Source organism: Periplaneta americana, chromosome 12 (genome assembly GCF_040183065.1).
Source record: "Periplaneta americana isolate PAMFEO1 chromosome 12, P.americana_PAMFEO1_priV1, whole genome shotgun sequence".
In the NCBI taxonomy this organism is placed as follows: Eukaryota; Metazoa; Arthropoda; class Insecta; order Blattodea; family Blattidae; genus Periplaneta; species Periplaneta americana.
The window spans coordinates 166,555,045-166,572,265 of NC_091128.1; the positions used below are offsets into that span (position 1 = coordinate 166,555,045).

The window sequence follows — 17,221 nt, forward strand, 5'->3', positions numbered from 1 at the left end:
ATCGGATTCAATAAAGAGTCTCAGTTATTCTATTACCTTTCGTAATGAAATAATGACGAAACTATGACGTAGCTATGTAACAGTAGTGCCGTTATACACCACGTGTGTAGTAATTATTAGGAATTTACACACGACTTATAAACGAGGTTTTCATTGTGTAAGCATGAGACAGTTAAACGTTGGTATAAGTGTTTTTATTATTAAGACCATAACTGTCATAAACCATGCTTAAGCGATGGGTTTTTAAGCAATATGTGACTATACATGGGAATTGCTTTGCTGTAGTTATACACACGAAACTCCTGTTTAAGCGTTGTATACAGAGAAAAAATGGCCGCTTCTCTAACAGCCGTTCCTATGGATTGTCATTTTATGATTATGGTTGCCTAGTAACCATATAAGAACAAACGAAAGAGAACAGAAATTATAATAATATTGCTATAGCTGTACTCTTTGATCAAAATATATTGTGGTAATCGACCAGGCGCAGTTGTAGAATCGATACTTAGCGCTGCACACTAGCCATACTATCGGATGCAGTAAAGAATCTCATTTATTCTGTTCCCTTTCGCAATAAAATAATGACGAAACTATGACGTAGTTCTGTAACAATTGTGTTATTATACACGACGTATATAGTGATTATTACTCAGGAATTTACACACGATTTATAAACAAACTATTCACTGTCTAAGTATGAGACAGTTAAAATCCTGCATAAGAGTTTCTATTAATAAAACTGTAAATGTAGGGCTATAGGTATGTGCATACTTTTATTATTCTTATTATTATTCATTCTTGTGCTGTAAATATGAAGATATGAAATACTGTACAGTATACAGGGTGGAAGTAGTGTAACTTTGCAAATTTTGAGAGCTTATTTCTTGGTTAGAGTACAATAATAAATTGTAATACTATATTAGTCCCAGATGTCCACACCTGTGGAGTAATGGTCGGCCCGTCTGGCCGCGAAACCAGGTGGCCCAGGTTCGATTCCCGGTCGGGGCGAGTCACCTGGTTAAGATTTTTCCACGGTTTTCTCTCAACCCAATATCAGCAAATGCTGCGTAACTTTCGGTGCTGGACCCCGGACTCATTTCACCGGCATTATCACGTTCATCTAATTCAGACGCTAAATAACCTAAGATGCTGATAAAGCGTCGTAAAATAACCTACTAAAATAAAAAAATATATATATTAGTACCTGATCAATACTTTTTTTTTTCAGAAAAACGACTTTCAAAAAATGGTTTTCGGGACCTTTTCGGAAACATGAATTCGGAAATATTTACGGAATTCGCTTACACGCATAGTGTATGTAGTTGCTTACTTACTTACTTACTTACTTACTTACTTACTTACTTACTTACTTACTTACTTACTTACTTACTGGCTTTTAAGGAACCCGGAGGTTCATTGCCGCCCTCACATAAGCCCGCCATTGGTCCCTATCCTGACCAAGATTAATCCATTCTCTATCATCATAGGCCCCTATCCCACCGCCCTCAAATCCATTTTAATATTATCCTCCCACCTACGTCTCGGCCTCCCTAAAGGTCTTTTGCCCTCCGGCCTCCCAACTAACACTCTATATGCATTTCTGGATTCGTCCATACGTGCTACATGCCCTGCCCATCTCAAACGTCTGGATTTAATGTTCCTAATTATGTCAGGTGAAGAATACAATGCGTGCAGTTCTGTGTTGTGTAACTTTCTCCATTCTCCTGTAACTTCATCCCTCTTAGCCCCAAATATTTCCCTAAGCACTTTATTGTCAAACAGCCTTTACCTATGTTCCTCTCTCAAAGTGAGAGTCCAAGTTTCACAACCATACAGAACAACCGGTAATATAACTGTTTTATAAATTCTAACCTGTCAGATTTTTTGACAACAGACTAAATGACAAAAGCTTCTCAACCGAATAATAACAGGCATTTCCCATATTTATTCTGTGTTTAATTTCCTTCCGAGTGTCATTTATATTTGTTACTGTTGCTCCAAGATATTTGAACTTCACCTCTTCAAAAGACAAATTTCCAATTTTTATATTTAACCTACTAAAATAAAAATAAAAAATAATATTAGTCCCTGACGAATGCCTTTTTTTTTTCTTTTTTTTTTTTTTGACAAAAACGACTTTCGAAACTTGGTTTTCGGGACCTTTTCGGAAACATGAATTCGGAAATATGTACGGAATTCACCTACACACGTACTGTATGTACTCGTACATGCATATGTAGGCTATATACTAATACATGCATTTACCGGTTAGCCTATGTAGGTAGGTAGATTAACTCTGTATCTCTTGTCTATAACTTTCTTCAGAATGAATTCTGGATCCGTGTTAGTGCTGCCTCTGACATTACGTTAAGAATTACATGAAACGAAGGAACAACATTCAGCTGTCTTTTCATTGCCATAACAACGAATTTGCTGTATGCGCTGATCATAATTTCTTGCCTCGGCATTAAAGAAAACTCCTAGCTGGGAGGTGTGCAATGAATCAAGAGTCTCTTGTACAAAGGCCGACCCGGTGTGTGCTCTTAACAGAGCGACATTCAAAGAAGCAGCCGCGCGCAAAATAAATTGAAGCTCCCACAACACGTCACGGATCTACAATTCATGGCACGCACGGCGTAACCTGACCTGCTTCATAACTATGTGTAGTATGGAACCCCTTGTACGCAAGAAATAAGTACAACTCTGTCCACAAAATCAAAATTGCTAATTACTGAATCAGATAATACGCAAATATCGCTCTGGAATTGTACTCTCGCATGTTTTCCACAAACTTTCACATAAAATAGCCTATTTATTCTTACATTGTTGGTCTTACTAATAAAAACTCTATATACAGACGTTTAGCTTTCTTATACAGGGACACCATTTTATTTTTACTTCAATTTTTATTGTACCTGAGTTTTTGAATGTACTTCACTCCTACCCCTTCTACTAATGATGTTCCAACTGTCCTGAACACAGAACCAAGACCGCAATGAGTTAGTGAGTATAGAAAGTTTCAGAAATATGTTCGCGTTTTCCAGTGACGAAAGAGCTTTCAATATTGAATCATATTTTCGCACAGTTACTGTCGTCCGTTTGCCTACGCCGCATCCCGATTACCCCCACCTGCTTCTGTTCGCCCCTCTGTAAAGTCTAGTAGCTGGACTGTCTTAGCTCTTTTCTGAAATAATTTCTGTTACGAATTGGACGTCTATTTAATATTATACAACTGTTTAAAATAACTTAAATAAAAGAGCCTTGTTGAGTAATTAACTGTCACGTGATTTCCCCCCTTTCTACGATCCTACGACACAACCACTTGGACGGACAGTAGATAGCATGTATAAATAATTTTATCTGTGCGGGTCGAGCAGAAGTGAAGATTGAATTTACAGTACGTAAGGTACTCTTTTATAGAATAGGTACAGAATTATTTCAACATGAGTTACTAGTACGAAGGACGAAACTGGTAATAATTGGAATTAGATACAGTAGTATATAGTGCGATAATATGTACAAAAGAACTGAAGCCTGTATCGAAATGAACGGCCACCATTTTTAAAAATGTATTTAAATACCCATATTACAATTATTTTTCAATTTAACTTCATTCTCTATATTGTACGCTAATGTGCTGTAGACAGTATAATATACACTGCATAATGAATACGTCCACATGGACAGCTCAGTTCGTGAGTAAAAACACTCATTGTTAATACAGTACTGTATTTTGATTAAACAAAAACCTAATGAAAATGATCAAACTCAAAATTGCGATATTTCCTAGTTTACGTAAATGTATGAACTACTTTTCTTCCCTCCTATATCTAGTAAAGTGATTTGTTTGTATTTTACGCCAGTATCATCGAACTCCAGTCATGGAAGAGGGTAGCAAACGATGTTTTCGGTTCTCTAAAGGTATAGCCAGGTTAATATTAAAAATGTTAGTAAAAATAAAATGATGTCCCTGTACTTGTACAATGAGTAGCTCGTTTATAAGTCGTGTGTAAATTCCTTACTAATAATCACTACATACGTCGTGTATAACAGTACAACTGTTACACAGCTACCTCATAGTTTCGTCATTACTTCATTACGAACGATAATAGAATATCTGAATTTCTCTATTGCATCCGGTAGAGTGCTCTAGTGTGCCGTATTAAGTATCGATAATACAACTGGCTCTGATCGATTACCACACTATATTTTGGTCAAAGAGTGCAAGCTACAGCAATAGTATTCTTATTATTCTGTGCTCTTTGGTTTGTTCTTCTGTGGTTACCAGGCAACCATCATCATAAAATGACAGTCGATACGAACAGCTGTTAGAGGGGAGGCCATTTTTTCCCTATATACAACGCTTAAAGAAGGGGTTTCGTGTATATAACTGCTGCAAAGCAATTCCCATTGTATAGTTATAGACTGTTTATACATCCATCGCTTATGAATGGTTTATTACTAACGTTTTCTGTCTCAGCTCTGCATAAGTCTCGTATAAAAACTATACACGGTTTATTAGTAAGACCGTGTATGTATTTCAACGAAGAAAGTTTTGCTGCGTACCACTCGAGAAAAATTACAACAAATATTATTATAGGAAAGCGTCGATGCCACCCCAGTGCATTAGTTAGTTAAACATCTTCATTTGTTCATCCATGACCCTGCTATGTATCTACTACAACACTGATCAAATGGAATGCGCTATCTGTGTTCATTATGTTGATGGATCTATCATCATTTGTTATTATACTTAATAGGTTATGTGCATTGCAGCGTTTCCTGAAAGAAACCACCAAGCCGTCAGGGATGTCTCTTTGTAAAAGAATTTCCAACAATGTCGAGTCCACACCTGTGGAGTAACAGTTAGCGCGTCTGGCCGTGAAACCAGGTGCCCCGAGTTCGAATTCCTATTGGGGCAAGTGACCTGGTTGATGGTTTTTCCGGAACCCAATACGAGCAAATGCTGGGTAACTATCGGTGCTGGACCCCGGACTCATTTCACCGGCATTATCACCTTCATTTCATTCAGACGCTAAATAACCTGAGATGTTGATACAGCGTCGTAAAGTAACCCACTAAAAACAATGTCGATAATGAATTAATAACGTAGACTATTTTGATACTTCTTCATTTCAATGATTTATATCGATATGCAAGGGAGGCTATGTTCAAAACTGTTGCTCTAGATCTGTGATTTCGGAATCAGATGGACTTTCAAAAGATTAACGTGAAACGCTATTAAACTTATATTGAATTTAATTTTAAAAAATATATTATTCATAGACATATGGGGTGATTAATAAATTCAGGGACCATAAAGACAGAAGTAAGTTAGTTAATTTAACATAGTACTCCAATTTAAACTACTTAGGTATGGTATAGTTTACAAATGAATCCAATTCTCTGTAATTCATTACAATTTCAAACAACTCATTGGCGTCATATTGATATGTGAATCGTTTCGACTGTCAATTGCATTGTTGTCTTTAGACTAGGCCTCATGGAATGAGGTAGTTAAAGCGAAGGCTGTGCCTTGTGAAATTTAAGAGCAGGAAGTATGAAGACAGAAATAAAAGAAAATATCAAACTTTTATTTCAAATTCCAAAGATCCTTACATTTCCAACTAAGCTCTCAATAATAATCACGAACAGCATGAACGTTTCACGCAATTATAGGATTCAATTAATTTCCTGTCATATTTTTACTATTACATTTCAAACTAAAGAGAAAATCTTAATTGTGCAAATTGTATGATTGTTCACGTGTAACCGTCAGCTAAAATCGTATTTAATGTTTGTAATTAGTAATTACAATGAAATAATAATAATAATAATAATAATAATAATAATAATAATAATAATAATAATAATCACCATCATCATCATTATCGTACATTCTGTGTTTCTCTTCATAATAATAAAATTTTAATAATTTGTTCTTCGCTTTGCTTCTGTGAATTCATTTGTTATTTGATACGTCATTAAAATATTCTTATTGTGTGTGCTTAATATTCATACCATTTGACACTATATCAACCTTCAATAGACACAATGCATTTAATACTCTATTTATATCCGTTTTCTTTATTCTTATGTCATACGAATCCCGCAAATTGTATTTCAGGGAATTAAATGTTGTTTTTGTTTTGACAGTCCTTGTAAAAAGACAAGGAAACAAACAGCTCTAAATAATTCTGTTCACGAACAATTGAGCGTCGCTATATAGCTTCTTCATTGTTTTCACTGATTGAATTACCGGTTCGCCATCTTGGTTTAATTGTTACGTTCGTGTGGGTTCTGACGCTTGAAATAGTCAGGCAGTGATGAATATGCCCGTGACTTTCGTAATGGATTCTGATGAAAGCAAAACAAATTAAATTATGCAAACAAACTGTATGTGATTTATTAGTTCTTAGCAGTTATTCAATTTAGTACAAATGTTTTCATTCGCAATCTTTCTGTAATGAAATAGCGCAAACGGAAATTAACATCGATATTACAAAGACTTCGAAAAGAATTACAAAACACACATATGTTCGCGCGTTTCTTACACAAAAGAGTCATGATAGTAAACAAGAGCTTAGCAAAAAAACAAGAGTCTATTAATGATCACGTCAATTCTTTGTATCCTCTATTTTGATCTTGTTTTCATTCGAATTCTCTTTTCTCTTCAGATATTATGTTATATTTATCTGATTATAATCTTGAATTTTAACCAGAACGCAACACAACACATAAAATAACTATTATGTATTAATATCAAGGTTTTAAGTGCGTTGGTATATTTTTGGATATAAGAAAAGATTTTGATACCGTAAGTCATCATTTATTATTAGAAAAATTAAATTGTGTTGGAATTAAAAAGTAATGCTTTTAATTTATTAAAATCTTATTTAAATGGTAGCGTTCAAGCTACTAAATTGATAATGTATTAAGTGAATTTATTAAAATTAAAATAGGTGTTCCGCAAGTAACAGTCCTTGGACCGGTTTTTATTTTTAATATATATTAATGACCTTTTAATGATAGACCTTAACGAATATGAAGGTGATTTATATTAGTATGCTGATGATAGCCTACTGTTTTACTTTTTAGTCGAAAAACTATGACTGATGCTTATTATAATGCAAATTGCGGCTTAAAATTAATAAAAAAATGGTTCTATTTAAATTCACTTGTAATTAATCCCATTTTCTTTAAATAATAAAGGTAATAAATCAATTTCATCTATACTACAAATTAAAATGCATAATTCTGATTGTTCCGATATAAATTGCAATTGTTCAGTTATTAATGAAGTTAATGAGGTTAAATACTTAGGTATAATTATTGATAATCATTTAAAATGGAATAATCATATTCATCGTATTTGTAATAAATTACGTAAAACATTATATTACTTTGTTGTTCTAAGAAATATTTTGTCAATTAACTGTTTACGCATAATTTATTTAGCATTATTTCAATCTATATTTATATATGGTATTATAGGTTGGGGTGGAACTTATAAATCCAATCTTTATCCGTTAATTTTACTACAGAAAAAAGTATTAAAAATTTGTTTAAAAAAGCAGAAAGATTACCCAACTGAATTGTTGTTTAATAATTTCAAACTTTCCAACATTAAACAAATTTATTATTTTATTTTATTAAAATATTTTCATAGAAATCTTAATAACTTTGAAAGGTATATACATAAACATAGAACTAAAAATATGAATTCTCTGCGTTTGTCTGAACCAAAATGTAAAACTAATGCAGCTTTTTATCATAGCATGAGTCAAGGTCCCAGATTATTAAACAAATTTCATTCTAATATTATTTTAATCACGAATTCTCTCCAAATTAATAAAAAAAAAATAAAAAAAAATTGTATTGGATTTGTAGTTTGGGTTTAAACATATTAAACACTTTTTAATCTGTATTCACTCTCAATTTTAATTTTATTTTTGTCTGTATTGGAATCCCCTCCTGAGCACGAGTCTTACTCATTCAGGAGTGGGCTAGTTTATCTTTCATTGTATTAACTTGTATTCATTTCAAACTTACTAGCAATAAAAAATAAATAAATATAATACTGATATTAATTAATTATTAGCATTTCGAATTTCACTAGCTTCCAGTAATAGGCTTAGAAATCTAGAACAATTTGAATTTTTAGAATTTGCACTACCGAAAACAGCTGTTCCTGCTGCCAACATAACAGTTATAAAATCACTACCAGTTGTAGTATTTCTCAGTATCGAAATTCGAAATGAAGTTGGCAAAAGAAAATTCAGTCTGGAAACAAGAAAACCACCATAATTCACTAGCATATACCATGGGGGGAAAATGGTTAGGTTTCACCCTGAGGGTTTGAAGTAAGCTGATCCGGACTATACATAAATAAATTAGCGACATTTAATTTCTCTAAAAAATGCATTACATCATTCATCTACATTTCTAACTTGTGATTTCTGACATAGAACAGAAGAACCGATGTGAAAATTTCCCGCAGTCCCCATTCTTAACTGTGATCCCATCACACGGAGTAACGACTTCGCCCTCTACGAGATTTGAACCCGTGATTCACGATACTCATTGCACTATCGAGGATAGCAGTTCATTCGAAACACACAGTAAGATTTAGAAGACTTTTTGTTGAAGGAAATACTGGACAAGTAAAGAAACACTTGTGTACCCAGACGAAATGGCTGTGGAACACACTGTAGGGAAATTTAATATTTAAAATGGCCGTTTCACTTTTTATACCGGCCTCCGAAGCAGAGAGCGTATTAATATTCGTTACTTTCGTTTAATCAAAGAGAGAGAATGCAGTATGTTGCTTCGGCGTTTCTTACAGAGCTTTTTCTTTCATCCTGCTCGATTATGAAGGGTTCTGCAAGATCGGAAGGCTACAATCATGGTGACGTCAAACTTCCTTTCTATACATATGACAAGGATGCCAACTTGTACATTTTCTAATTGTTGTCTCTGTTCAATTTCTCGTTATGCCAATTATATAGGCTTATCGAGAATGTTATTTGGAACAAAATATGCATTTTTCAACTGAAACTTGTTTACGCAAGATACGAGTCGAATGCTGTGAAACATTCTGTGCGTGTTTTTGCTAAGGGATTGTGTACGTTGCTATGGTTACTACCTATCATACATCAATTGTCTATTTCTAAATTCAGCGAAGTATTGCATACAAAAGTATTAAATTTAATCCTAATTACGAACATAAAAAACACTCTAGCATTAATATGATAATTTCCCAAATTTAGATTACTTTTTAATGTTATATTTTCGAACCATTACTGTAGTGGCCTTTCAGGACAAGGGAGGGGTGATAGTAGGAGGAAGAAGAATAAAGTGCATAAGATTTGCTGATGATATGGCATTGTTAGCAGAAGAGGAGATGATACTAAGGGATATGATACTGGAGCTAAATGACAGTTGTGAGCTGTATGGGATAAGATAAGTACAAGTAAGACGAAGGTCATGGTCATAGGAAGAAAGATAAAAAGATAAACTTGCGAATTCTAAATGAGGCAGTAGAGCAAGTGGACAGCTTCAAATACTTGGGATGTACTATAAGCAGTAACATGAGCTGCTGCCAGGAAGTCAAAAGGAGGATAGCAATGGCAAAGGAAGCTTTTAATAGAAAAAGGAGCATCTTCTGCGGACCTCTGTAAAAGCAACTAAGGAAGAGACTAGTGAAGTACTTTGTGTGGAGTGTGACATTTTGTGGGCCAAAAACATGAACATTATGACGAAGTGAAGAGAAGCATTTGAAATGTGGATATGGAGAAGAATGGAACGTGTGAAATGGACAGACAGAATAAGAAATGAAGGTGTGTTGTAAAGAGTAGGTGAAGAAAGGATTATGCTGAAACTGATCAGAAAGAGGAAAAGGAATTGGTTGGGTCACTGGCTGAGAAGAAACTGCCTACTGAAGGATACACTGGAAGGAATGGTGAACGGGAGAAGAGTTCGGGGCAGAAGAACATATCAGATGATAGATGACATTAAGCTATGTGGATCATATACAGAGACAAAAGGAAGGCGGAAAATAGGAAATATTGGAGAAAGCTGGGTTTGCAGTGAAAGACCTGCCCTTCGGCAGAACACTATGAATAAATGAATGAATGACTGTAGTGGTGGTAGTAGTAATATTAGTAGGATATTAGTAGGCCGAATAATAATAATAATAATAATAATAATAATAATAACAATAATAATAATAATAACAAAATTGTATATTTGTATGTATAATAAAATTGATACACTTTTTTGTTAATACAATGTGAAACGTAACTGGCCGTATATCGACTGTAACAATGCAGCATCCACGGATAATAAGGAAGGCTGTGGAATACCATATAAACTGCAATTTCACTGTTTTCGTATAGTGTTCTTGTTGTAAACTAAAATTATATCAATAATTTAAAATCAATTCATATTAAATAATAACCTGAACATGTTACAAAAGTCGTATTTATATGTTTTAAAAAAACTAATCAAAGGAAAATAGCTTTCCACCACGCCATGTTCGCAAAAGTTCCCGGAAAACGATATAATTTCGTATCGACATTTCTTTTGCAGCCCAGTGTAGGCCTACTAGTCATTAACTGCATTTTGACACTCGGATCTCGACGTACTGACTCCTAGCCGAGATTCAGCGCTATCCTCCATCTTGCTAATCCCGTTTACGACGGCGGATGGCGCACTTTTATTACAAGACATATTTCTCTGCTCATTCCACTGCAGAATATTTTGTATATTATTCCGTTCTTGTTTGTAGCAATAGCAGTTCGCAGTTCCGAAGGCTGTCCGCTAGGCCGGAAGCCAAGCAGAAGCCATCGGGATGTCCTGCTTGTTATTTATTCCCTCCAGCCAGCGCGATGCGTTCTCTGTTATCAGTGGGACGGCGGACAACGTGGGTTCAGAGGCGTAGGACCCACGCCATTCACATTCACCTGTCTATCCGTCTGTGTGTACGCTTGCCAAATTGGAAGCGACCCCAACGTGGCAGTACAACCGCAGTCACGTTCAACGCTACCGCGAGCGACCTACAACCATCGACCAGAGGGTTTAAAATAAACAGACACGAAAAAAAAGTGAATGTCACGAAGAACATACATCTTCTTGTTAAGTTATACGTTTTATGAGTTTCGAAACAATTCAGTTACTTTTTTGTGTTGCGAACGGCATTACCGCTTATAGCTTTTTTAAGCTATTATTCAAAAGAGAGAGAGAGAGAAACTCATCCGGCCTTAATTAAGGATGACCACGAGGATCCGGAAATGAATAGCAAACAAATACACTTAATTAAATATGAATAGTGTTATAAAAATAAAGTGTAACAATTAAGCACCATTGATTATCAATTGCAAAATAAAATCTTAGAAGATGACTAAATTATACTGACTATTACACTCTTACTACGTCATACTACTTTTGACCAATAAAACGGTACGAAAGGACGTATTTCAACCAATCATGGCTGCTTATCGCACAATTTTATCGTATCCCTAGCATTTGTTTAATTTTATCGCGTCCCTAGCATTTGTTTAATTTTATCGCGTCCCTAGCATTTGTTTCTTTGTTTGCCAACATTTGAAACTGCGCTGGTCTGGACGTCAAAAAAATATATATATAAAATTACAAACCACTCCAGTCGATGCACAGCAGTTTCAAATATGACTCGCATTGGCATTCAAGAACAAGAATTAATAAAAATCAGTGATCATGCCTATGCATCTTCTGAAATCCTATTTACAAATAAATGAAGAGCACCATTCGGAAATCCTGAATAGGTTGAATACACCATGTAGGCCTAAATCAACGAGTTCCACTTCTATTATGCACACGTCCAATATAACATCAATTGAACCACCAACCACATTCAAATTTTAAAATTGTACATTCAATAATTATTCCTTTTAAAATTATTCATTCGGAAAGCCTGAATAAGTTGAATACACCATGTAGGCCTAAATCAACGAGTTCCACGTCTATTACGCACACGTCCAATATAACATCAATTGAACCACCAACCACATTCATATTTGAAAATTGTACATTCAATAATTATTCCTTTTAAAATTATTCATGTTTATTTTTATGTCATCGTCGTTAATTAAAACTTTTCTAACACTTGTGTATATTATTTAGGTTATGTTATAGCTTCCGCTATATGATATTATGGATAGTCACGTATCAGAGATTGTTTAATACTGAGATTTATTGAAAATCATCTGTCAAGTGACGTTGATTACTGGGATCCGGATGATTGAAGTGGAATGCAAATGTTTTAATAAAAACGAAACTGAATCAACAAAGCCTTCTTGACTAGTAACCGTCTACATAGTTCAATGAAGATTCCATAGTTGGCACAACTGCCATCTAGCGTAATGGTGCAATAATACATTTGAAGACAGGTTTATTTTCGTAAGTCAATTAATATTTTATTGTACTGCAGTACTTTGTTACTTATAATCTTTATATACTTTCTTCTAATCGTGTAATAGTCAATTAAATCCCACTCGAGTTTTTATTTTCTCTAGATAAATCAAAACCTCTAGTGAGATTACTGTTGATAAAAAAAGATTGTATTTAAAATTAGCATATCCTTAATTAAGGCCTTCTGAATGGTATAAATGAAATTGTATAATCTGCAGGGAATCTTTGAGAATTTGCGAGATGATTTTTTGAATTTCAAAAGATGATATTGATAATTATTTTAAAAAATGATATGTAAATTTTGGTAAAGAACTCCGAGCACCAAAAAATAAACCTGTCACTGACCAATTGAAGAGAGGGATGTTATACTTGGCACTAAGGTAGGGAATACAAGGTTCATAAATGGCCCTCTTTTCCTGATCAACCTGATGAGCTTGGTTTAGATCTCTCTCCATGCGTATAGTTGGATCTATGATAATAGCCTTTTGTGGTTGCCTGTTTATTGCTATTATATCTGCTCTTCTGTGAGAGTCGTCTTCAGAAATGCAGTGGACCTCTTCATGAACTTCCCAATCCTTGTTCCGAAGAAGACAGGCGATAGCTTCACGGACTCTATGATGCCTGTTGTCACGCAATAATTCTCCTTTCCGACAAAAGCCCAACACATGTCCAAGAGTTTCTGTCTCGTTGCAGCCTGGTTGACGGCAACGGGTCGTGCTGAAAGCTCTGCCAGGAACGGAGCGCACTGCAGTAAGGTTGCAGGACATCTTGATTGCATTAATATATTCTGAAGACGACAAATTCCTTTTGGTGCTGACCCATGAATTGGCTCTTGGATATTCTTCATAGATGACTACACCTTTCCCCTTATGAGGAAACTGACACCAGGAGTCAAACGATCTCTTTCGCAATTCATCACGTAGATGTATTCTAGTTGTTCGAGGTGTTATGTTGCCTTCAGGAATTTTCAGGCGCTTGAGAGCATTACCTAAATTAAATCATTTGAGAGGTTACATACACCCACGATAAAAAAAAACTGTTCTTCATTTTTCTTATACTAATTTAATTTCCATTCTATATATCTGTCAATTTCTCTGATTGAAGTTCTGGCTGATATGTGCATCTATTATCAGGCAGTACATCTCACTTGACGGTATGTTACAGAGGAAGAACAATTGTTTGTATGCATCTGAAGTCTGATTATTGTAATAGTTAGTCAGCGATATATGCAATGGAGGGGGAAAAAGAACTGGCCACTCTACTCCATTATCTCCTGGCTTATTTGCCTCATGAGTGATGACCAGGCAGCGCACTTTGGTTTTCAAACAAGTTAGAAAGTTATCGGTTAGTATATCCTGGATTTTTAACCTTGAAACTCTGCTTCCGTCAGGACGCTACGAAAGATATAGTTCAGTATATAATAATAATAATAATAATAATAATAATAATAATAATAATAATAATAATAATAATAATAATGCATCATGACAACTGTAGTCCTAAGTGGGATTGCTACTAAATTTAAATGGTTTGTCCAACTACTTTTTTAACCACATAAATGCACTAACACTGCGAAACTAGCTCTGTACAAAATATTAGTCCTACAGTACATATGACAGAAAATATTATTAGATCATTAATAATACTGAACTAGTATATACAATGTATATTATAGAACATAATAGTAAACGTAATGCACATTAACTGTAAATACTCTATATATAATACCCAATATAATTAATTAATTTAACAAAATCAACTCCGTTACGGTTAACGAAAACATATATTTTGAGATTACGAAATTCACATCTTTTACTATAACTGCCAGTAAACATTTCTTTAAGCTAAGAAAATGTTGTCCACACCTGTGGAGTAACGGCTAGCGCGTCTGGCCGCGAAACCAGGTTACCTGGTTGAGGTTTTTTCCGGGGTTTTCCCTCAACCCAATATGAGTAAATGCTGGGTAACTTTCGGTGCTGGACCCCGGACTCATTTCACCAGCATTATCACCTTCATATCATTCAGACGCTAAATAACCTGAGATGTTGATACAGCGTCGTAAAAGAACCTACTAAAAAAAATATTCTTCCTATAGTCACATGATGTTACAGTGACAAAATAATAATAACAAAATCAGTATACAAATTAGCAATATTTACATTTTACACTATATACTGTATATATAAATAATAATAATTATTATTAATTTATCAAAACCTGTCCCGTTGCAGTGAACGAAAACATAAATTGTGAGGTTATAAAATGAAAATATTTCACGATCATCACATATAATTTGATTAAACTAAGAAAATGTTCTTTCTACGTCATATGACGTTACAAGGGCATATTTATATTACATTACATCATTGTTATTTAATGGCCCCATGCGTACCTGCATGCAATTCTACCTTGTTTACGAATCCACGTGACGTAATGGATATACTAGAAGAAACTATTCGATCTGCTGTACGTTTGGGAACAGGAATGCACTACCTGGTGATGACTTACTGGTGTCACTTAAGAGATTCCAATGTTTTCGGACTGTTAACTAAACATATACATACATAGGCCTACATATTATAATATTGAGACAATGTTTAGTCTTTTTTAAACATGATTGACTCAAAAGGGATTTTTCAACATATGCTCCATTTTCCAAAAACTATTATGTATATCTATATGTATTTTACCACGTAATTCATACAGTACTATGATGTTGTAGATCTGCTTTTATTAAATTTTTCTTAAATAATCTTAAACAAATGAAATATCTAAAAACTTGTGTCAAAATCGGTCTATAAAAATCACACAATATTTTCCTGATCAATAATTAAAAATTATTCATGACCAGTATATTGTACATGAATGTATAAACGTCCTGTAAAAAGAAATCATATTTTTAACCCAATAGTTTCTGAGATAAAGGGGCGTTTATATGACTTTTTTTTTCTTTTGCATTGATAAGATAAGGCTTTAAATCTCCCCTTCAAACCAGTCACCAGACTAGAATAGGCTTAATGTATTCCAAACGAACAGTACTAATACAGAACACTGCAACTAATCCAATACAGTCGAATATATCACAAACGAATCATTAGTGCAGCCCAACTAATCCAATCTATTCATAATTAAATTTAATCCAGCATAAAAGAATCAAATCTCATTTCAAGATGGTAATACATTTTCAGGAACGCAGCATCTACATACTGCCTAGCGACGATGTTCAGTTCTTTAGATCTCACAATCAGCAAACAGAAGAGGACAGCATGTCTTCGTTCGTTACCGTTGTCGCTTTTGTACTCTTTCCATGCCGATTCGTCCCCTGCTTTCTGTTTCTTGAGTAACACTCGCAGTTGATCCAGCGTTGTGGGATGAATAATGGAAAGGGCTCTGCTGGAGCGCGTTCAAGAATGTCGCAGGGCTCATGTATAATTCGCGACGCGCCGGAGTGGGCCCCAGGGGCGGTTTAGCAGAACATTGCATATAAAGCGTGGGCCCTGATATTACGCGCTTTGATCAATGTTGGATGTGAATCCAAGCGATATAGACATACACCAATAACTTCATCAAGGTGACACCATATAGGCTTATACATAGTGATTCAAGGGGAATGATATATATTTTACGGGTAGTAGTATGGGCTATTCTAAGTAAAAAAGTCCCTATAAACATGTGTCCAATTTTCAATGGGTATGGAGATACAGCTGCTTGAATGTTAACGCATAATAGGCGTTAAAAATGGTATGAAGGAACGACAAATCGCTACGTACAAGATTATCGTCTGAGGGCAGCACTGTTCGTAATGGGTGTAGAAAAACAGTTGTTTTTAGTTGTTAACCTGTAAAGATTCAAAGCGCGCGCAAGTCTCAAAACAGGTGACAAACACTCAGCAATCTGAATAACGTGGGATCCCGAACGATGGCTCGGCCACATGCATTGGCCACCACGGTCCCCAGACTTTATTCTTGTCGATTTTTGTCTGTGGAGGTAGGTGAAAGGCGAAATGTACAAAAACAAAGTAAACACAAGTGATAAATTAGTCGCTCTCATTATAAATAGCATTAACCTCATGAAAGAGCCACACCACCTCAGAAGGGCAACACTTACTGTTGTCAACAGAGCGGAATAGTAATATGCGTTACAAGAGCGGTATGTCGAAGTTTTCATGTTCGAGGAAAAGTTTGAAAAAGCGAAACGTAGTTGAGCTTTTTTAATTTCCGAGAATTGAAAGAAAACATACCGCTCGTGTATCGTACATTATTTTGTGCGAAGATCGTTTATTAGATAACTAAAAGAGGAATTTCTAATTAGTTGCAATGAAATCTCCATCTTGGTTTCTGTTCAATGACGGCAAATTTGCAAAACAAAAATCTCTATCTTCAACATTGTTGCTTTAAAATGTTTTCTGTGTTTATTATAGGCCTACTCCAGCAGGCCGTGATATACGTCTGTCTTTTTTTTTCCTCAGTCTATGATGAGTCTGGAATCTTGCTGATTTTTTCACGGCTTCCTTAATGTTACTTGCATCACGAATGCAGTAACTTTATTGGAGTTGTAGAGTTTACTTAATTTTTGCAAATATTTAAAAACAATAATTAACAGTGCAATTTAGGTGAAATTGCAGTGGTAAGTTTCTAATTTATAATTGTTACTATAGCCCTATTGAACGTCTCTAAAAATAATATGTTAAAAGCCTAAAGCAGTAAAATCAATATGTCACTTAAGCGGTAAGAAGAGGGAAATTGTTATGTGTGTTAGGTTGGGAATACTG

General features: G+C 34.8%; 1 protein-coding gene across 2 annotated transcripts in view; it reads right to left on the reverse strand.

Annotated features, from left to right (window-relative positions):
* LOC138711154 (inactive dipeptidyl peptidase 10) overlaps window positions 1-17,221 on the reverse strand; it is a 491,022-nt gene that overhangs the window by 358,117 nt on the left and 115,684 nt on the right. The gene's annotated exons all lie outside the window — the stretch shown is intronic.